This window comes from Lissotriton vulgaris, chromosome 2_1 (genome assembly GCF_964263255.1).
Source record: "Lissotriton vulgaris chromosome 2_1, aLisVul1.2, whole genome shotgun sequence".
In the NCBI taxonomy this organism is placed as follows: domain Eukaryota; kingdom Metazoa; phylum Chordata; class Amphibia; order Caudata; family Salamandridae; genus Lissotriton; species Lissotriton vulgaris.
This window is the reverse complement of record NC_141687.1, coordinates 1789733499-1789756173: the sequence shown is the minus strand read 5'-3', so window position 1 is coordinate 1789756173 and position 22675 is coordinate 1789733499. Positions and strand designations below refer to the sequence as shown.

The 22675-nt window shown below is 48.3% G+C and overlaps 1 protein-coding gene across 1 annotated transcript in view; it reads left to right on the top strand.

Moving 5' to 3' along the window:
* Positions 1 to 3091: 3091 nt before the first annotated feature.
* TESMIN (testis expressed metallothionein like protein) overlaps positions 3092 to 22675 on the top strand; it is a 1691460-nt gene continuing 1671876 nt past the window's right edge. The window contains exon 1 of the mRNA XM_086958946.1: positions 3092 to 3267. The gene's annotated coding sequence lies outside the window, so the exon portion shown is untranslated. The remainder of the gene's footprint in view (positions 3268 to 22675) is intronic.

The window sequence follows — 22675 nt, the reverse complement described above, 5'->3', positions numbered from 1 at the left end:
TTCAATTAAAAATCGCCTGCATGACACATAAAGCCATACATCACACCACCCTGAGGTATCTGGCCAAGAAACTAGAGCCTTCATGTGGAAACAGATCATCCAGGAGCACCAGCAACCTTCTTCTAAAGCCTCAAAGATTTGTCAAGAAGAAAACATATAACTGCGCTTTCTCTGGTATTGCTCCAAGGATTCGAAATGCACTACCCCCAGAAACCAGACTTAACCCCTCAACAGCCTACTTCAAAAAAGAAGTCAAATCTCTTCTCATGTTGAAATTCACTTGAAGCTGACTTTTAGAGCAACCAGCTGGAACATAAGAATCTATTTCGAAATACTATGTTTCTTTTGTACATTGTCTCCTTTGTTTAACTACCTCACTTGTAAAGTGCTCTGATACCCGCAAGGGTCATGTTCGCTCTATATAAAACCATCAAAATAAAAAGTAAAAATACATGCTGTGGGTGAAGCTTATGCATAAATGAATACTCAACTTACCCAGAAGTATGGCTTCAGAGTGGTAACTTGTCAATCACCACAAGGCATCTGGTTCGCACAATTTCACCGATGCTGTTTTTTTCATATGTAGACAGACGTTGCTGCAATCCCTACGTGGCCTTGTATCCTTCTTTCGGTCAGTATCTATTATGATCAAATATAAAGATAAGTGTTCTGGGGCCCAGAATTATTTTACATTCCTAAGCAAGTCAGCAGACTGCAAATGTAAAAAACAATTTGTACTGCACTAATGTACATTGCAATGGACAGTGGCCACTGCAAATAATAACATACATTTAAGACGTTTACAGGCCACTGCATATAATAACACACATTTCACACATTTGTTATGTGCAGAATATGGGGTGATGTGCTGCAAAGTGTTCCTGTTTCAGTATTACTTGAAAGGTTATCAACACATGGTGCAAATCTTTACCAGGATGAGTGTCTGTTTACCCTCTGAGTTTATATTCCTATTGTTATTCTAAACACAGGTTGGAGTCAAGGCAAAATATTGCGTCAGGGTATTCTTTAAAAAATGAAATATTTATCTTTATTTGTTTCTCATCGTATAATGCCTAAGATATTTTCTGTAAATTACCCACAAGTATCTCATGAATTGATCAACAGGAGGAATGTTTGCAGTTCCTTGTTACATCAAAGAAGTTTGCTCTCAAAATAGCCAACATGTGTTTTACCCTATGAAGGCACGTAAGACTAGAGCTTTCACATGGCTAAGGTATAGAAAAACAAAAGATACAAAAAAAGGACTTCGTAAAATAAAATTGTTGCTGACTGCATAATATTATTTTTGGTGCCAGTGCCACGGTAATGGTGAAAACACTGCACTTGCGAAGAGACACTGCACACGTGCTCTTGGAATTAATCTGTACATAAGTGACCAAGTGAAGGTGTGATGTGGTGGAAAATAATTAATAACTGATGGGACAGCCAATAGTAGTAGGACAGTAATGAATGGGAATGCTATTTATATTTGAAAAGCACTAACAATTTGTTTATTGGCATGCAATGAGAAATTACCAGCAGCGTGTTTAATTTAAAAGAGTGTAATATTAAGTTACGGCAGCGTGTTTATTTAAGAGTTCATCTTTTAAATTAAACATGTGCAGTGTCTCTTCACGTGTGCAGTGCTTTCACCATTAATGTGGCGCCAGAAATATCGTTATGTAGTCACCAACAATTTTATTATACTAAAACCTGCTTTTGTATCTTTCGTTTTTCTATACATTAGCCTTGAGAAAGCCCTAGGCTTACCTGCCTGCATGGGGCAAAACACGATGGCTATTTTGAAAGCAATTTCTTTGATGTAACAAGGAACTGCATAGTTTACACCTGTGTTCAATCAATTTGATATTTGGCTTGAGATCAATCTTCTTTGATGTAACTAAGAACTGTAAAATTTACAGCTGTAATCAGTCCATGTGATATTTGTGGATACTTTACAGAAGGCATATTTTGAGGTTAATCTTCTTTGATTTAACAAAAAACTGTTAAGCTTACACGTGTGAGCAATCCACGTGACATTTGAGGATAATTTCAGGAGGCATTTATTTGGAATTATACATGAGAAACAAATGAAAATAAATATTTAATTTTTGAAAGAATATCTTGACGAAGGACTTTAAGTTTAAACAATATCCAGATCTGACTCTACCCTGTATTTAGAATAACATCTCCTACAGGATTATGATCTTCAGGGGATAAACAAACTCTTATCCTGTTAAAGATTTGTATCACTACGACGATTTGTTGTATGAGTGTAACATTTCCCAAAATTCAGTATTAATGTGATTGAATACAGCGATTCGCCGTGAGATTATGACTGTCAGGCTTATGAACAGGATTTCTGAACACATGGTTTCCAACCACTCCTGCTGTCGCAAAGCATCGAATGGCCACCAGATGCTGAGGGCAAGCGGTGACAATTCATATTGTGCGTTTCAGACAGCTTACTTTTTGGGTGTTAAGGCTTGTAAGGAGTAGTAGGGACCACTACATGTTCCTTAAAATGTCCCATTCATAGTATGCCACTTTTGGGGGCATACTGCACCCGCACATTTTGAATTAGAATGCTGAGATGGAGTCAACTGTTCAACGCAGCCCTCCATGCAAACATTTGCTCTTGCGCGCAGTAAGGTCCACAGTTGATTCCAAATCTGTTAGTAATGACGCTTGCTGTGTGTGCTTTACTGTTCCAAGTCCCTTTGCACAGTGAAGAATTAGTTAATCATTTGCTGTGCAAAGTCTGAAAACGGTTTACTGTATTGTCACCAGACTGAGTTATTTTATTTAATATCACGTACAGAAGTTAATTAGTTTGGTATTTTGTTATGCATTACTTTCGTATTTAAAATACATTTTGTCTGCGGAGGATGTTATTCCCTGGCCAATCTACTTTGCAAGGTATTGAAATATTTGATATGGCTTCTCACCCTTTTGGTCACAAATTTCTTTGGCAGTTTGGGTTTTGCTGAAGTCTAGTCTGGATTTAAGTCTACAATTGGGCCAGGGCGTTGCATTCAGTGAAGGTTTTTTTCCTTAGTTAATATATATTGATATTTTTTCACATTTTCAGGTGGACGGAGAACTTTGTCATCAACTTTGTCATCTCTGTTGATGTTGACGAGCTAATAGGAGACAGAGATAGATGAGAAATCGATCCTGATTTATTTTTCTTCATAGCTTCTGCCACTGTTGATTTTGGAAGAATTGGAAAGTTTCCCAGAACGCAGACATCTCTCAGCCGCTAAGGTTAGTATATCCATGGAGAGTTATTGAATTCCCCAGGGGTCTATAAGCATCTTTATATTAATATTGTCCTATTTGGCGGGGATTTTGTCCATCAAGAAGTCTGCAACATTATCAGAGTTTTTTTTAAATGGATGTATTTGTGAAGCTATCGATGTCACAGCTGCGAAGTTAATGAATGAATGAATAATTTATTGTTCAGTTAATTAAAACTTACATTCTGACTCAGTAGCAAAAAGAAAACGCACACCATACAAAAGTATCGTTTTAAAAACAAACATTTTACAATGCATTTCCAGACCATCAGAATAAAAATGATTTTAAAAACATGATCTACAATGATATTGTCTCATAGATCTTATTGCCCTTATTGGACCCCTTGCACCTATCGAGTTCTGGTTAAACGGCTATTGGTTGAACCATGCAGCATTTTTACGCAAGATAGTCATTAAGGTGCCCACGTGCACTGTAGGAGCCACAAATGTAAAATTCTATTTAATGGTCTTAGAGTGACCAACATAGTTAAAATAATCATACATGCACCTGTTTAACTATAACTAGGGGTACCATGCATTGTTTTTGTGCAAATTAGTCAGTAAAGTGCAACTTAACTTGTAAATTTCATCAGGATACTATTTAATGGTCGTGGGGTAAGGAACATAATTAAGAAAGCCTAACATGCACTAGCAGTATCTTAAGGGCAGCTTCTTATCCACGATTTAATACCATTGCACTTAATAGTTAATATACTAGAATAAGTAAGGGAATAGGATTTATCGAAAAAATTAAACTGCATTGTGCTTTTGTATAAAATCTTTTCTCAACTTAATACTGTATGTAGATTAAAAACCATCCCAATTAATCATAAATTGGAGGAAGGCCATGTAGTGAAGGCAGACCTCTTTCACACATTGCTATGTTAGCATAAGCTTATTAGAAGTTTAAACGCCATTTTGCCCTTTTGCCGCTTTTGCACATGGCACTGCAGGTAGCTGTTGTTGTAAGTTTGACTGCGTGAATATCTTCACATGAGAATGGCTTGTTTTTAACATCTCTAGACTTACACCACGACCTTAGTCTGCACAGTGAGTGTTAAAGCCTCCAAGGATATCATAACAAATGTTAGCTGTTATTCGCGCTGATCGGCTCACGCTTAGACTAAGCATGGGCGTAAAATCCATTCAGTTCGAGGAATTTGCGGATTTTCTGCAATTTCGCAGCCTGCGAATCTCGCGAAATTGCAGAAAAATCCGCGAAATCGCGTTGGGGACGGATTTACAAAAACTGAAGTACATGAAGCACTTACAGGGTTACAGCAGGTGCCCAAGTTGAAGCTAATTTCTTTGTAACCATTTATAAAACGAATACAAAGAAATTAACTTCAACTTGGGCACCTGCTGTAACCCTGTAAGTGCTTCCTGAGTGGCGCCTCCAGAGTTGTTGCCTACTTGCAACTATTCTCTGACCCTGCTCTGACCCTCGAAGCAGGGTCAGAGAATAGTTACAAGTATGGCACAATGCTCCAGGCTGTCACAAAAATTTAACCACAACAGGAAGCACTTACAGATAAGGAAGCAGGTGCCGGACTTGAAGCTCAAATTCAGTAACACATTAACCAGCCCCCGGTTGAGGCTGGGCAGGTGTGCTTTCTCCCCATAATCTACAGTGGTGAACGAGAGGGTGCTGTGATGAACTCGAAGGTGCAGTTGTGAACCAGAGAGTGCTGTGATAAACCAGAGGGTGGCAATGGTGAGCCATAGGGTGGCAGTAGTGAACCAGAGGGTGGCAGTGGTGAACCAGAGGGTGCTGTGATGAACCAGAGGGTGCCAGTGATGAACCAGAGGGTGGCAGTGATAACCCAGAGGGTGACAGTGATGAACCAGAGGGTGACATTGGTGATCCCAATGGTGGTAGTGATGAACCAGAGGGTGGCAGTGGTGAACCAGAGGGTGTCAGTGGTGAACCAGAGGGTGCTGTGATGAACCAGAGGGTGGCGGTGATGAACCAGAGGGTGACAGTGATGAACCAGAGGGTGGCAGTGGTGAACCGGATGGTGACAGTGATGAACCAGAGGTTGGCAGTGGTAAACCAGAGGGTGCTGTGATGAACCAGAGGGTGGCAATGGTGAACCAGAGAGTGGCAGTGATGAACCAGAGGGTGGCAGTGATGAACCAGATGGTGGCCGGGGTGAACCAGAGGGTAGCAGTGATGAACCAGAAGGTGGCAGTGGCGAACCAGAGGGTGGCAGTGGCGAACCAGAGGGTGGCAATGGTGAACCAGAGGGTAGCAGTGATGAACCAGAGGGTGGCAGTGATAAACCAGAGGGTGACAGTGGTGAACCAGAGGGTGACAGTGGTGAACCAGAGGGTGGCAGTGATGAACCAGAGGGTAGCAGTGATGAACCAGAGGGTGGCAGTGATAAACCAGAGGGTGACAGTGGTGAACCAGAGGGTGACAGTGGTGAACCAGAGGGTGGCAGTGATGAACCAGAGGGTGGCAATGGTGAACCAGAGGGTGGCAATGGTGAACCAGAGGGTGGCAGTGATGAACCTGAGGGTGGCAGTGGTGAACCAGAGGGTGACAGTGGTGAACCAGAGGGTGACAGTGGTGAACCAGAGGGTGGCAGTGGTGAATCAGAGGGTGGCAGTGGTGAATCAGAGGGTGGCAGTGATGAACCAGAGGGTGACAGGGATGAACCAGAGGGTGGCAGTGGTGAACCAGAGGGTGGCAGTGATGAACCAGAGGGTGGTAGTGATAAATCAGAGGGTGGCAGTGGTGTACCAGAGGGTGGCAGTGATGATCCAGAGGGTGGCAGTGATGAACCAGAGGGTGATAGTGGTGAACCAGAGGGTGACAGTGGTGAACCAGAGGGTGTCATTGGTGAAGCAGAGGGTGGCAGTGATGAACCAGAGGGTGACAGTGATGAATCAGAGGGTGGCAGTGGTGAACTAGAGGGTGGCAGTGATGAACCAGAGGGTGACAGTGATGAATCAGAGGGTGGCAGTGGTGAACCAGAGGGTGGCAGTGGTGAACCAGAGGGTGGCAGTGATGAACCAGAGAGTGATAGTGGTGAACCAGAGGGTGACAGTGGTGAACCAGAGGGTGGCAGTGGTGAACCAGAGGGTGGCAGTGGTGAACCAGTGGGGTGGCAGTGATGAACCAGAGGGTGACAGTGATGAATCAGAGGGTGGCAGTGGTGAACTAGAGGGTGGCAGTGATGAACCAGAGGGTGACAGTGATGAACCAGAGGGTGGCAGCGGTAAACCAGTGGGTGGCAGTGGTGAGCCAGAGGGTGACAGTGATGAACCAGAGGGTGGCAGTGGTGAACCAGAGTGTGCTGTGATGAATCAGAGGGTGGCAATGGTGAACCCGAGGGTGGCAGTGATGAACCCGAGGGTGGCAGTGATGAACCAGATGGTGGCCGGGGTGAACCAGAGGGTAGCAGTGATGAACCAGAGGGTGGCAGTGGCGAACCAGAGGGCGGCAGTAATGAACCAGAGGGTGGCAGTGATGAACCAGAGGGTGGCAATGGTGAACCAGAGGGTGGCAGTGATGAACCAGAGGGTGGCAGTGATGAACCAGAGGGTGACAGTGATGAACCAGAGGGTGACAGTGGTGAACCAGAGGGTGACAGTGGTGAACCAGAGGGTGGCAGTGAATAACCAGAGGGTGGCAATGGTGAACCAGAGGGTGGCAGTGATGAACCCGAGGGTGGCAGTGATGAACCAGATGGTGGCCGGGGTGAACCAGAGGGTAGCAGTTGCGGACCAGAGGGTGGCAGTAATGAACCAGTGGGTGGCAATGGTGAACCAGAGGGTGGCAATGGTGAACCAGAGGGTGGCAATGATGAAACAGAGGGTGACAGTGGTGAACCAGATGGTGACAGTGGTGAACCAGAGGGTCGCAGTGATGAACCAGAGGGTGGCAATGGTGAACCAGAGGGTGGCATTGATGAACCAGAGGGTGGCAGTGATGAACCAGAGGGTGACAGTGGTGAACCAGAGGGTGACAGTGGTGAACCAGAGGGTGGCAGTAGTGAACCAGAGGGTGGCAGTGATGAACCAGAGGGTGACAGTGATGAACCAGAGGGTGGCAGTGGTGAACCAGAGGGTGGCAATGATGAACCAGAGGGTGGCAGTGATGAACCAGAGGGTGGCAGTGGTGAACCAGAGGGTGGCAGTGATGAACCAGAGGGTGACAGTGATGAACCAGAGGGTGACAGTGATGAACCAGAGGGTGGCAGTGATGAACCAGAGGGTGGCAGTGGTGAACCAGAGGGTGACAGTGGTGAACCAGAGGGTGGCAGTGATGAACCAGAGGGTGGCAATGGTGAACCAGAGGGTGGCAGTGATGAACCCGAGGGTGGCAGTGATGAACCAGATGGTGGCCGGGGTGAACCAGAGGGTAGCAGTGGCGAACCAGAGGGTGGCAGTAATGAACCAGAGGGTGGCAATGGTGAACCAGAGGGTGGCAATGGTGAACCAGAGGGTGGCAATGATGAACCAGAGGGTGACAGTGGTGAACCAGAGGGTGACAGTGGTGAACCAGAGGGTGGCAGTGATGAACCAGAGGGTGGCAATGGTGAACCAGAGGGTGGCAGTGATGAACCAGAGGGTAGCAGTGATGAACCAGAGGGTGACAGTGGTGAACCAGAGGGTGACAGTGGTGAACCAGAGGGTGGCAGTGATGAACCAGAGGGTGACAGTGATGAACCAGAGGGTGGCAGTGGTGAACCAGAGGGTGGCAATGATGAACCAGAGGGTGGCAATGATGAACCAGAGGGTGGCAGTGGTGAACCAGAGGGTGGCAGTGATGAACCAGAGGGTGGCAGTGATGAACCAGAGGGTGACAGTGATGAACTAGAGGGTGGCAGTGATGAACCAGAGGGTGGCAGTGATGAACCAGAGGGTGGCAGTGGTGAACCAGAGGGTGCTGTGATGAACCAGAGGGTGGCAGTGATGAACCAGAGGGTGACAGTGATGAACCAGAGGGTAACAGTGGTGAACCAGTGGGTGGCCGGTGTGAACCAGAGGGTGGCAGTGGTGAACCAGAAGGTGGCAGTGGTGAACCAGAGGGTTGCAGTGATGAACCAGAGGGTGGCAGTGATGAACCAGAGGGTGGCGCTGCTAAACTGCCCAGGAGCCCTGTGGTTGTGAGCCCCTGTGCAGCTGAGCTGCCCAGGGGTTGTGAGACCACGCGCTACTGAACTGCCCCGGGCCCAGTGGGTGTGAGCCCCCGTGCTGCTGAACGGCCCAGGAGCCCTCTAGGTGTGAAAACCATTTGTGCTGAATTGCCTGGGAGCCCTCTTGGTGTGAGCACACATTGTGCTAAGTGTCCCTCTGCCCCCAGTACATATATACCCGTACCGCACAACACCATTATGCTCTTGCACCATGAAGTCTGGTGCCTGGATGCTCCTGGTACCACCGTCTGGTGCAGTCAAAATGTAAAGTTATAACTTGCTACACAGCACCAATAAACATGTGTTCCCCCTGGCACCGGTATGCGCATGTACCAGGCGTGGAGCACTCGCATGCTACTGCACCCTACTGCCCAGCACCAGCATATGCCTGTACGAGGCAGTTTAGAATGAGATGGGACATTGTCCAGCAGCAGCAGCTGCATGCGCCTGAACCCACTGAGCAGGATCAGAATGGCTTTTTACTAACACGCGCAGCAGAGCTATCTTGGACATCTGAAGGATCCTGGGGTCCTGTGCCAAACGTATTTTTGCATCCATGAGTTTCCCGAGCGCCATCCCCGTGTAGCTCCTGTAACCAGGAGGCTGATTTCTCCTCATCTGCTGCTCTGCTCGGTCTCTGACCCTTTATAAACAAGATTAATGTGAACTCGCATAGAAGCCCCGCCCGTTTGGCCCCATCCACCACACACTAGCGGTATGAAACGTCTTCTTGCCCGTCCCCACTATAATGGCCAGCTCACTCAAGGGACCTCGGTGCCTTTTGGCGCGCTGGCAAAGTTACAGGCACACGTGGCCACATATTTGTGCAAATGGCACAAAAATCCGCGAGTTCGTGGGGAAATTCGCGAACTCACTGACTTTTTTAGCAATTTCGCACAAATTCGCGGAACGCAAATTCACAAATTTCGCCCATACTTATCTTAGACACAACATACACGCAGCTGCAGTTAACTGAAATTCTGGCGCTTTTAATATAGTACTACATACATGATTTTAGCACTTGGAAGAATTCTGTTTCCAGAGAGACAGAGAGCTTGTGCAGATCCTGATGTGATTCACTCCTGCTGATCTTAGAGATTTGGGGTCCCCCTGTCAAGCCTAAGAGACCTTCTATATTTTATAAAACATAGTTCCTAGCTAGGGAGGGTGGCATACAATGCACCATAGGACCTGTTTCAACCATCATTATAATATGATTTCTCCTTTTGTGTTTTATGGAATTGTAACAATGCTTATCATATTATTTTTAATCATATGCCTGCTTATGTTAGCAAAAATACTGCATCGTAGAGCACGTCGTTAAAATAAATTTTTTAAACTTTACCATGTCTCTTTTTTACCCATGTTGTGGACTGGTATGAGAATAACAAATGAAAGATTGTTCTTGATTCCCACCATTCCTGAGAGTAACCTAAGTTGCATGTTCTAGGTTGTCTAATCATTGGTTCCTTTGCTATAGGACGAAGAGCTAATGTGATACATAAGGCGGTTAAGGACCACTCGTCCCAACACTTTGGCCGTCACATCGATCAAAGATATGGGGCGGTAGCACTGGGGTTGTCCCTATTCCCTTTTTTAAAGATGGGGACTATTGTTGCCGATGACCATGAACGCGGGTGGCCGGTTGCGACCGCCGCATTGATCTCCCTTGTGAGAATGGTGCCCACAACTCCACCTTGCTTAAATAAAGGTCGGGTGGGATACCATCTGGACCTGGCGCTTTGTTTTGTGTTAGGCCCTGGATGCCCACTACAACTTCCTCCATTGTCCTCCGGATCCGGAAAAAACCACAGCCGGTGGAAGATCCCTCTCCTACCTTGCCGCCAAGACCTGGAACACTCTCCCAACCAACCTACGACAGACTCAGGACCTGCTGGCCTTCAGAAGACTCCTCAAGACCTGGCTCTTCGACCCCCCACCCTCACCCCCTCCAGCGCCTTGAGACCCTCACGGGTATGTAGCGCGCTTTATAAATGTAATGATTGATTGATTGATTGAATTGTGGCGACCCATCGGAGTCCCTTCCCATCGTCCTGGTTATTCTCAACAGTGTGGTTATATAGACTTTTGAAATGGTCATACCATTGTTCTGGCAAAATGGTAGTCCCAATTTCTGGGGCGTTAGTGTCCTGAAAACATGGGTTATTTATTATTTTCCAGAACGCAGTTGCATCCCTTCTTTCTGCTGCGGCCCTTAAATCTTCCCAGGCTTGTGAATGGAGGGAGTATTTATTGCATTTAATTGTCTTTTTATATGTGATCCTACACTGTGCAATGCGTGACTTGTTCCGGGGTACAGTTTTCAAGCTAGATTTGAACTCTTACTGTGCCCGCAAGCAATTTTTGGCGAACCATCTGGGGGTAGTGTTTGCTCTTCCTTGCTTAGTGGTCTTTAATAGCCCATCTATTAGGTGCGCCACTTCCTCAAATGCTTTGACAACAGCGGGCCCTCCACAGAGAGGTCGAGGCACGCCCTGATCACTTCATTACCTTTCTCCATTAGGGATTTATAAAAAGCGTCCTCGTCCGCTTTGGACCATCTAAGTCGTCTCCCCTGATCCGTTACCCTCTCAATGCTAGCTACCCCTACACCTCTCCTGGCACTTCTAGGGGACAGGTCTTTTATCTCCAGCACTAGGGGGTTGTGATCGCTAAATATGCTCCATTCGATCTCTGCCCCACTTATCCAGTCCTTAAATAGACTGGAGACCACTACGTAGTCTATAAAAGAGCGACACCCTCTGCCCTTGAATGTCGGATTGACCTCACCTCCACTTCCTATAGCAACAAGGTCAATAGTGTGTACTAGGGCGTGGCTTTTCAGGACCCTATCCAGTTCCATCCCCACACTGGAGTGCTGAAAGTGCGGACCTTCCTCCACCGTGCATGAGACCAGTCCTCATTAACAGGTCTCAGGTTAGGGCACAGGTGGCAGTTGAAATCACCCGCTAAAACCACAAGCGGGGCCATCGTTCCCTTCCTCGAGGCCGTCTTTGCACTTAATCGATTATCTCATTCACTTATTGTGGATCCCTTCCCCTTGGCTACCGCTGCATTATACAAATTAATCAGAATAACGTTTAGCCCATTTGTATGGAACCCAAGAGCCCACATGTTATTTGTGGACCAATTTAAGTTGGTCCACACTCCTTCCAACTGCAGATCTACAAATGTAAAAAGTCCTCCCATAGCTCTCCCCGAGGTTGACTTCTGTGCGGGCACAGAGAAACACTTGTACCCCGCTAGGTGAAAGTGACTGCAGTCTATCACCCAGGTTTCTTGCAAACATATTACTTGGAACCTGGTGATATACTGCTTCCATTCCTGGTTATCAAATTTAGCTGATAATCCTGCTATATTCTATGATACCAGTGTTAGCCCCCCCTGCGTTTGTATCTCTCTTGGATATAGTGTAGCTAGGTTATTGTCATCTATCCTTTCACCATTTGAGTCCTCAATAGAACTGGACAGATTATGTAGATTTTCTGGTCGCTGTGGGTGCAGAAAGGTAAGATCCAGCCCCAATACTTCCTCAGTCCCTGATAACCTAACAGGTAAACCAGGGGGATCTCCTAAGACAGGGGGGGCTACAGTGGGATCCGCAAGAGTCCCATCTAGGGACATAGCAGGTAGGCACATTCAATGATAAGATAAAGTTACAGTCTGGGAGGTATTAGGGGAGCAACCCTTTCGCCAAATTCGATTCTTGGGAAGGGCTCTAACGCTCTTTAGTCAGTCCAGCTCCTCTAAAGACATAAGGGGGTCAAATCTGTTCCTCAGACTCAATGCTCCCTGGTTTCTGAGGAAAGCATATGGCATTGGGCGGCAGGAGCCTTTCCCACCTAGAGGGCTATCACTTCTACTTCGGTATACAGGACCTGAATCAAAACACAGAGTTCCCTTTGGGTAAAAAAAACTCAGGGTCAAAGATCTGATATTACTTGATTGGCTGACCGGCCCCCAACTTAATATTTGGTCGACTACGCAGTGGTTCCTAAAGTTTACCACCACACAGTCGCCGGTAGCATCCTTAGACCTGTTCCCCAACCAGCTCACCTTTCGGACAAACAGGATTTCCCCCTGTTCATTCCCTGTTAATGGCCTATTCCTATTCAGCCAGAACATGGTTTTGTTCTTAAGCTCATCATAGGCCTCTGTGCGATCTGGCTTCAGCTCCGGGACCCCAGTGAGTATAATTACGTATGGGGCCACTTCTGGGGGTAAATTTATACGGGGTAGTGAGTTGATGGTCGCCTTGGGGGTGGCCTTTCTGGTTGACACAGGGGTGGTAATACTGATGAGGACTGCTTATGGGCTATGACTTGAGGAATACGTGTTGGTGGGGCGAGAATAACATCACCTGTGCTCACGGTATAGCCATTGGGAGCACGACTAGTGTGTGGCTGATGGGGGTTTGGGGTACAATAGAGGGCGCATAGCAGTGGTAGTTTGACCTTCTGGGTGATTACTAGATTGTACAGCAGACGGATTCGTAGTGATAGTCTCAATGGCTTTAGTAGTTGTTAGTGGAGGCTGTGTAATACCCGCCCCCACCCCCTTTGTTTTTACCAAAGTTACCACTTTGTCTAGCCGACTCAGAATTAGTTTCATTTGAGTGTTGATGAGCTGCTCAAAATGGTTCTGCAAGTCACTAATAATTTGGGATACCCAGTTCAGGGGTACTTGTGGTTGCGGCGCGTGCCCCATATATTCCCCTCTAGCCACATTGCTAATTTCGATCAGGGTAGGGATAGTTTTTCCCCTCTTTTGCCTGTGTTTCTTGTTGCTAGTCCTCTTTTCCCTAACGATTTGTCCCTTTCCCCCCGCTATTTGTATCTCTAAATCATCATTAGTCGCCAACTGGGCGCAAGGGATGTCAGTGGATGGAGAAGCTGATAGAGTGTTTGGGGGGGGGTTAAAGCCATATCAATCTCAGACTCTTGGAACAAGGGGGTATGGTCAACTTGCGGGTTTAATGAAAGACGCTTCTCAGTGCGCTCAATTTCACTAGCAACCGCACCTAGAGCTTTTTGCAGCATTTTGTCAATTGCGGTGGGCTGTGCAGGTGTGGGGGGCAGGGTTCCCTTTGGTTTAATCACAGAACGGGGATTAGGTGAAATTTTCAGGCTCAACTTGGATGACTTTGTTTGTACCGTACTGGCCATTATGTACGATATCTACGAATGTAATGACTTACAGGCAAGATCAACTGGTCTTCCGCTTCAAGATGTAAGAGATGCAAAACCAACTATAGGGCGGATCAAAACCACCCCGGCTAGCCGAAAACAAGCAATCCCGAACCACCCCCTACTTGTATCTAAAACAATGCTCTTTGGATAACCTCCCAGTCCAGTTAATCGTATACAGTAGTGCTACCTCTTCTCTAGTCCACAACTGGTTCCCTGTTCGACCTCAAATTTCGAGATGATCCTCTCGGAGGGGGGCCTAGCCCAGCCTCTGCCGGCCGCAGACGGCCTGCCCTTTGCCCGCGCCCACCCAGGCACGTCCTGCGTGGCAGGAAGGGCTAATTGCTTTAAATCCTTCCAGACACACGTGGGAGGGGCGGGTCATCCGGTGCAAGCCCAGCAGCGTCCTGGGGCTTGAAGTCCTCCACGCAGCCCCCAACAAGCACACAGGCAGCAGAGCGTTGCGTCTCCCGCGGAGCGGTAGTCGCGAGAGGTAGAAATAGCCTCCGGTCACAAGGGGGAGGTGCGGGTCGCCCGGTGCAAGCCCAGCGGCGTCCTGGGGCTTGAAGTCCTCCACGCAGCCCCCAACAAGCACACAGGCAGCAGAGCGATGCGCAGAGCGGGAGACGCGATGGGTAGAAATAGCCTCCGGTCACAGGGGGGAGGGGAGGGGCGGGTCGTCCGGTGCAAGTCCAGAAGCGTTGTGGGGTTTGAAGTCCTCCACGCAGCCCCCAACAAGCACACAGGTTGCAGAGCGATGCGTCTCCCGCAGAGCGGGAGACGTGAGAGGTAGAAGTAGCCCCCGGTCACAGGGGGAGGGGAGGATCGTCCGGAGCAAGCCCAGCAGCGTCCTGGGGCTTGAAGTCCTCCACAAGGCCCCAACAAGCACACAGGCAGCAGAGCGATGCGTCTCCCGTGGAGCGGTAGTCGCGAGAGGTAGAAATAGCCCCCGGTCACAAGGGGGAGGTGCGGGTCGCCCGGTGCAAGCCCAGCGGCGTCCTGGGGCTTGAAGTCCTCCACGCAGCCCCCAACAAGCACACAGGCAGCAGAGCGATGCATCTCCCGCAGAGCGGGAGACGCGAGAGGTAGAAATAGCCTCCGGTCACAGGGGGGAGGGGAGGGGCGGGTCGTCCGGTGCAAGCCCAGGAGCGTCGTGGGGTTTGAAGTCCTCCACGCAGCCCCCAACAAGCACACAGGTTGCAGAGCGATGCGTCTCCCGCAGAGCGGGAGACGTGAGAGGTAGAAGTAGCCCCCGGTCACAGGGGGGAGGGGAGGATCGTCCGGAACAAGCCCAGCAGCGTCCTGGGGCTTGAAGTCCTCCACAAGGCCCCAACAAGCACACAGGCAGCAGAGCGATGCGTCTCCCGTGGAGCGGGAGACGCAAGAGGTAGAAAGAGCCCCCGGTCACAGGGGGGAGGGGCGGGTCGTCCGGTGCAAGCCCAGCAGCTTCCTGGGGCTTGAAGTCCTCCACGCAGCCCCCAACAAGCACACAGGCAGCAGAGCGATGCGTCTTCAGCAGAGCGGGAGACGCGAAAGGTAGAAATAGCCCCCGGTCACAGGGGGGAGGGGCGGGTCGTTCAGTGGAAGCCCAACAGTGTCCTGGGGTTTGAAGTCCTCCGCGCAGCCCCCAACAAACACACGGGCAGCAGAGCGATGCGTCTACTGAGTCCTTATGGCTGACATTGAGATCCCCAACATAGTAGGGTGGCCGTCCGCAATCATTTGAAGGCGTTTGGCGTCACCGTTGATGGCATGCAGTCGTTTTTGTGGTGAGTGCTGAGGCGGCGTACCCGTTTCAGCTCTTCTACTCATGGGTTACCTTTCCTGCAGTAAATGCGGGTTCTGGTACGTTTTCATATTTATACTCCCGCTGCCGTGCCTTTGGTCTATACCCCATATAGGACACCGGAGATCCATATTACCGCCTGGCAGCATCGTTTGGTTTATTGGCGCCCTTCCCCAATCGGTAAAGGCGGTTCGGTTAGGCCCTTTGTCTATTCCCGGGGCCACGTCGCCGGTTTTAGCCGGTTACACATCGAATCCGCGTTACCTTACAGTCACTGTTGATGAGTTACAAGTACTCCATGCCTCATTGAATGGGGTGCACCGGGATGTGGTTCAATATAACCCGCAATGTCCAGGTGGGGCCACCGGGTGCTGCAGCGCAACCAGCTGGACCGGCCAGGATGAAAATTAATCCCGTCATGGTTAATTCGGTTATGGGCAAGCGGCCCCAAGATAAGGATGATATGCCTTTTTGGCTTGCAGAGAAATTTGACCAGCTGGAAGCGGTGTTTCCTAACACGACTCCTGTTGAATAACACAGGATTCTCACCATTAGTTTGCAGAAAGACTTAGGACCGGAGGTTCCTGATTGTGAATCCTGGGGTAAGATTTTTGCGACAGTCTATTCTAAGTGCTTCAGCACTTAGTCTATGGCAGTCCTACCCTCCGTCATTAAGCGTGTACAGGATGAACACGGAGCGGAGACGGCTGTTGAATTGGGAATGAGACTCGTGGGAGTGTTTGACGTAGTTTCCGATCTAGTCCTTGCTAATGTCAAGGGTAATGCGGTGAGCTTCAAAGTGTTGAATGCTTTACGCGATGTCCCCGATGCCAAAAAGCCCAGACTGTGATCGAAAATTATTAAGGCGGCTTATAAAACCATTGGCCGCAATAGTTTGGGTGTTAAGCCTTTTGCTGAAACAGCGCAGAAGCAAACTCAAGAGCAGAAGTCTACTAAAGACGACCGCTCAGATTTTCCAAAGCAGAATTGCAATAAGAATAAGAAACAGGGGAAAAGGAACAGAAACACGGGTCACGTCCTTCTTTGCCGATACCTGTGTCTATAGAGAGCACATATGATTTGCGTGACCGCGCTACTATTAACTCACCTGATCGTTTTCAGGTTCTTGATCAACGTTCTTCTCGCTCTTTGCAGGATACATCGGTCTCACCAACCGGTGGAGGATATGGCGGCAAAATGTCGGGGTGCCCAGCATAGCCGTGAGCAGCCCCGCCAGACTGACGGTAAAGGCAACAAAGGCGACTCTCAACGTCCTAGACCCCAGTTTCAGAAGAAGAACGTTGCTGCTTTAACAGCAAGATATGTCACCGATAGTGAGAACACAGCTTCGGAACCTGACGTGGGTGCCGACGCTGTTAGACAGCACAGCGAAAATTACAGTAGTGCGGGAAGCATTGTGTCCATTTCTGAATGTGACAGCAACTGACAAGTTTGTTACTGTTGAGACAGCTGACACTAGAGTGGCTCCCCCTGAAAGACTCTATGAAATAGTTTTTAGTTGAAGGTGAAATGCAACATACTATAAAAGGGGTATTTTCGGAAAATCTTACGACTACCTATGACATTTTGTTAGCGGAAGTAGATTGGCCCCCGCCTTTCGTCCTAGCCGCTCTGCAAGGGGAGGAGGTAATCCTCCCTGCTTTTGCACATACTGTGCCAAAGGAGCAGGCCCTGCATTTTGCAGAAGAGTGGGCTAAGGTGCTTGCACTGACAGTGTGCCATACTCAATGTGGATGGGACAAAGTTTCGCCCAGACATGAGATTCCTTTGCGGTCTATGCCACAGCCTCAACCCCATGCGATGTGAAGCGAAAGCTCCCATGGCAGAAATCCTTGAACAATTGGAATTTCAAGGTGTGATTGAAACGTGTGTGTCTCCGATGAATAATCCTCTCTTTTTTTTCACAGCCGTTTTTATTGATTGATTAGGCAGAGCATGAATACAGTTCTCCACAGTCAGGAGGGTACTGTCAAATGGTAGACATATCTTAATGTATACACAAACCTAATCACTTAGAAAAGCCCCCCACCCGCCCCTCCTCCTCCTCCACCACCCCAACTACCCAATACCCCAACTACCCACCCCTTATCCCACCCTAACCCGATGCACGTGATCACAATAAGCCTCAGCATTTGAATACAGTACAGCAATCGTCGAGTGCCCCCCTAGGCCTGAAGGTCCCCTTCTGTAGGTAGCCCATCATCCGAGTCTGTTGGAGGCTCCAGAGTTAACCCTCTGTAATCCGCCCACCGTTTCCAGATCTTGTAATGTTTCCGGGGGCATCCCCTGGCTTCAAACACAGGCAGCTCTAATCCCATGAAGTAATCTAGGCCCGCTTTCCAGGCACCCAGCGGAGGAGCACGCTCACCCTTCCATGCCCTTGCCAGATCCCGCTTAGCAACCACCAGACCCAACAGCAAAAGGTGACGTTTGTAGATGTTCCCACCCACATTCTCCAAGATAAGTAGAAGTCCCAGCCTGGGCGTACGGGGAAGGTCCCATCCCAGAACCTCCGACAAACAACTCCACACGCCGTTCCAGAACCGAGTCAGACCAACACAAGACCACACCGTATGCAGCAGCGTACCTCTCTCAGTCCCACAGCCCAGGCACTCCGGAGACGCAATTAGGCCCGCCTTCCATAGTCTCTCCCGGGTATAATAAGCCCTGTGTAGATATTTAAATTGTATTAAGCGGAGTCGCACTGCAATGTCAGCCCCGCGTGGGGACTCCAAGGCCTCCCTCCAGTCATCCTCGTCCAATGGGCCAATGTCCGTTTCCCAGGATTCTTTCAGCGGTAGCAGGGAAGAGGAGCAATGGGTGACTAGCGTTTGGTAGATTCGGGACACTTTTTTATCCCCAAGGTTCCCCATGAAGATTTTGGCTTCTACTGGACTAAATTCCGGTAGTTGATCCAAGCCAACCAAGCTAGGTGCAAGCGCATGACGGAATTGTAAGTACTTGAAGAATTGGGTCTTGGGCATATGGAATTCTGTGCTAAGTTCTTGGAAGGACTTGAGAGTAACCCCGGTCAGGACATTCCCAAGCGAGGAAATTCCGATAGAATCCCAACCACCAAACCCTGTCAGCGAGGCCAGTGCGGGGAGCTGTCCGTTCTTCCATAGTGGGGTTTCTGCTGTCAGTCTGCCCCACCAGCCCATACGGCGCAGCACTTGTCGCCAGATCATGAAGACCACCTGTGTGGCGCGTGGCAGCCCCCTCCGTTGTCTAGCCGAATACAATAGCGTATGCAGCGTGGTATCTCCCATCAACGAGTGTTCGAATAATTCTCTTTTTAGTGTGACCAAGCCTGATGGCTCGTACCGTTTGGTATTGGATTACAGGCACTTAAACTCCAATTGTCGGACCTGCGCGGTACAGAATACCCACAGTTCTGACCTTGTGGATATTCTTGTGCGTAAAAGGTTTAAGACCACCCTTGACATATCCAATGGCTTTTTTAGCCTTAACCTGTCCTCTATTAGTAGTCAATGGACAGCATTTACCTGTGGCGGTAAACCGAAACAGTTCCGAAGATTAGCTATGGGCTATAAGAACAGTCCTGGTTTCTTTGCTGCCCTCATAGTCTCTTTTGGAGAGGCTCGACCCTGATGCATGTTCGTATGTGGATGACACTTATCTCACAGATGACGAATTAGGGACGCTTCTGTGTTGCATTGACTGCATCATCTGTATGTTTGTGGACTTCCGTTACAAATTTACCTTTGCAAAATCACACATTGCAGAGTGCACAGTGTTGTGCTTGGGCTATGAGCTCAACCATGAAGGTCGAGGTTTGGCACCTCACTTCCTGGAGAAATGCGCACAATTGCACGCTCCTACAACTCTGAAGAAACTACAATCTTTACTGGTTTTTTTTTAACTTCGGGTGTACTTATATTCCCGATTATGCCCAGTGTATCAAGCCGCTTTATGCCTTGGTACAACCTACTTTCTCCAAATGTTGCTGGCTGCCTGAACATTCTGCAAATTTGCGATCTTTGCAGTCTGATTTTCTTGAATCTAGATTCTTACCCGCTCGTGAGAACCACACAAACCTGGCAATAAGAATTGTGCCTTGGGCGGTGGGTTTCACGTACCTGACTTTTAATGAGGGTGACACAGTCTCTATCGCTTACAAGTCACACTTGTAAACTTCGGCTGAAATGCGATTTTCCTCTGTGGAAAAAGTTCTCACTGCAATACAAATGGCGATTCTGAAAGAACGTGCGCTGTCGCAGGGGACACGAATATTGGTTGTTACTCCGTATCCTACCTTGGAGGCAGTGACGAAAGCCAGTGTACCTAATTTGAAAGCTTTACATCCCCGGTGGATACAATGGGCCACATCTTTGACGTCTCTGGATGTCACCGTAATTTTTGATTCCTCTTTGCAAATTCAAGAGTACTTGCAGTATGAATTTGCTCATCTTGCTCCTCTGACCATGCGCCCGCTGGAGGATTTCTAGTGTATCATTCACACAGACGGATCAGCGTAACTAGAGACGGGGTCTAAACATGCCTATTCTACGGCTTGCGCAATAGTGGTCGTTACCATGGTGAATGGAGAGTTCAAGTCCGATGTGCATACATAGACATTAGGGGACTGTACCGCCAAATTGGCACAGCTCCGTGCTCTGGTGCTTGCACTGGAGTACGCTGATCCTAGTGTGACTACTCTTCTTGTAAGCGACTCTTACTACTGTATGTAGTCTTACAACAACAACTTATTCTTTTGGACTCAGAATGACTATCGTGATTCCAAAGGTAGCACGATTAAACACAATATGCTTTGGGTTCGAGTGGCTGAACTTAAAGAACGTCTCCCACTCGTGTTTGTGGTTCATCCTCTTGGTCACCAACGCGTGGGGGTACACGCTGTTGGTAACAGTCTTACTGATGGAGCAGCTAAGACAGCATTTGCGACATACTTGGTAGTAGCAGTTACACATTTCAAAAGTAAGATTGATGATGACATCTTGACAACTATTGCCGCAACAGAGAAGGGAGGTAATTACCCGAAAGGTTTCCCTTCTAAATACTCTTATCATTTAAGTTCTGATAAATTTCCTTATGTGAGAATTAACAACGTTGGTGACAGGTTGATTCCCAACGCGGTCCGCAGACAATCTTTGATAACAGCGGCTCACACGGGTATGGCCTCGGCTCATGCCAGCGTGTCAGCTACTGTATCTCTCCTACAACAGGGTTACTAGTGGTGTGGATTGTACAAGCAGACGCGTGATTATGTCCATCATTGTGACATATGCCAGCAGATTAAACCTTCAACTGCTGCATGCCCTCCCCAGACAGTTTTACATATCTAATAAACCACTTGGGTGTGTTTACTTAGATCACGGCGGTGCTTTCTCTTCAGATAATGCACATAAGTACATCTTAGTTGCAATTGAGTCGGGCACGCGCTTTTTTAGGGTGTGGCCACAAAGAAGTGCTGATGCCTGCACTGTCATCAGGAATTTGCGTGTCTTTCACTCGGACCAGGGTGCAGCGTTTCCCTCAAAGGAATACAAGGATGCCATGGCTTCATTGGGGGTCCAAGTCACATTTTCGTCTTCATACAGGCCTAAGGGCAATAGTGTTGTGGAGCAGATGAACCGTGACTTAAAGCAATCCTTGACAGCTAAGGTATTAGGTACAGGCTGGAACTGGCTAGCCCATTTCTATAGCGTACAGCGTGCACAAAATAATCTCCCTAGAAGGTCTCTGGGTGGGCGGACCCCATACAAAATGCCCTTTGGCATCAAAATGTTTGTTCCGGACCTTGAGGGTCTAGACATGGCGGCGTCTGCCGCATCCTTTGACATAGAAGAACATTCTAATGTTTTACAGAATCTACAAAAGATCAGAGACAGTCTTGCAAAGGAACTTTTGCCCTCCACATCTGATGCTTCTCTTCAGATTCCGGTAGTTAGCTGGTTACCCCGATTTGGTGATCCGGTCCGTGAGAAGGTGGAGAACAAGAAGTAGTTCGGCTCCTCATATCGATCACCAGTTCCTGTACTTGGCGTGCAGGGCACGAGTACAGTCATTTTACCTCCAATTCCTGGTCGCAAGGAAAGCAGCTACATCTCCATTAACAATGTCAAATTACAGTGAGTGGCTGATTCTTCTTAGTGTGACACCTGCGGTCTCTTGTCCAGCGATGCTGAGAAACTCTGTTTTGGCTCCGGCGAGTAACACCGGACCTGACGTTGCCATTGAGATGCCTACAGTTACAAATCCTTTATTGAGTTCACCGGCTGGTGATCCCCTTGATGATACCGAGTACACTTATCCAACAGATTTGTTGATGCCTGATTTGCAAACAAGTGCAGTCAACCAGTCACGCTTTTCATTTGACACTGACTGGACCACATCAAAGTCACCCTCAGAGATTTCTATTTTTGCAATTTGGTTTAAAAGTCATTTTTTGATACCACCTTGGACTTACATTTGGCTGGTGCTTTTCTTAATTTTTTGGATTTGTGGTATATTTTCTCCACTTTGTGAACAGTCATTATGTTAAAGAAAGATCTACAATTCGACTTATTGATGGAACTTTGGTACCCCACTGCTCATCTCACATTATGAAGAGGGACCAGACTTTTGTAAATATAACTGCATGGCCCGTTTTAGATGGGATCCCAGCCAACTACAGACCCATCAGTTTAATAGACGCAGCACATAAACTGTTTGGTAGGGTTTTGCTGAATCGGCTCCAGGATTGGATGGAGGAGGTGGGTGCCCTTAGTCCCTACCAGGCGGGATTTAGGAGGGGGGTATCCACAGTGGACCAGGTTTTCAGATTGAACCTTATCTATTGGAGGGCAGCAAAATTCGAGGGCGGTAGTCTGTACACAATCTTTGTGGACTTACGGGACGCCTTCGACCTGGTGCCTAGGGGGAAACTTTGGAGCGTCCTGGCAGAGATGGGCGTTCCCCCGGACATCCTATTGATCTTACAGAGGCTGCACCACAATAATTACGCCCGAGTGAGGTGTGGGAGGTCGGGGGAACTGACCGATAGATTCCCGGTTGACCGGGGGGTAAGACAGGGTTGTGTGTTGGCACCGACCCTGTTTTGCCTCTTCGTCAACGGGGTAATCGCCCACCTGAATGCCACTGACTATACTGACGCCCCCAAATTGAATGGCAACAGGGTGCCCGCAATTATGTTTGCGGACGACACCCTGCTGCTATCCAAAACCCCTATGG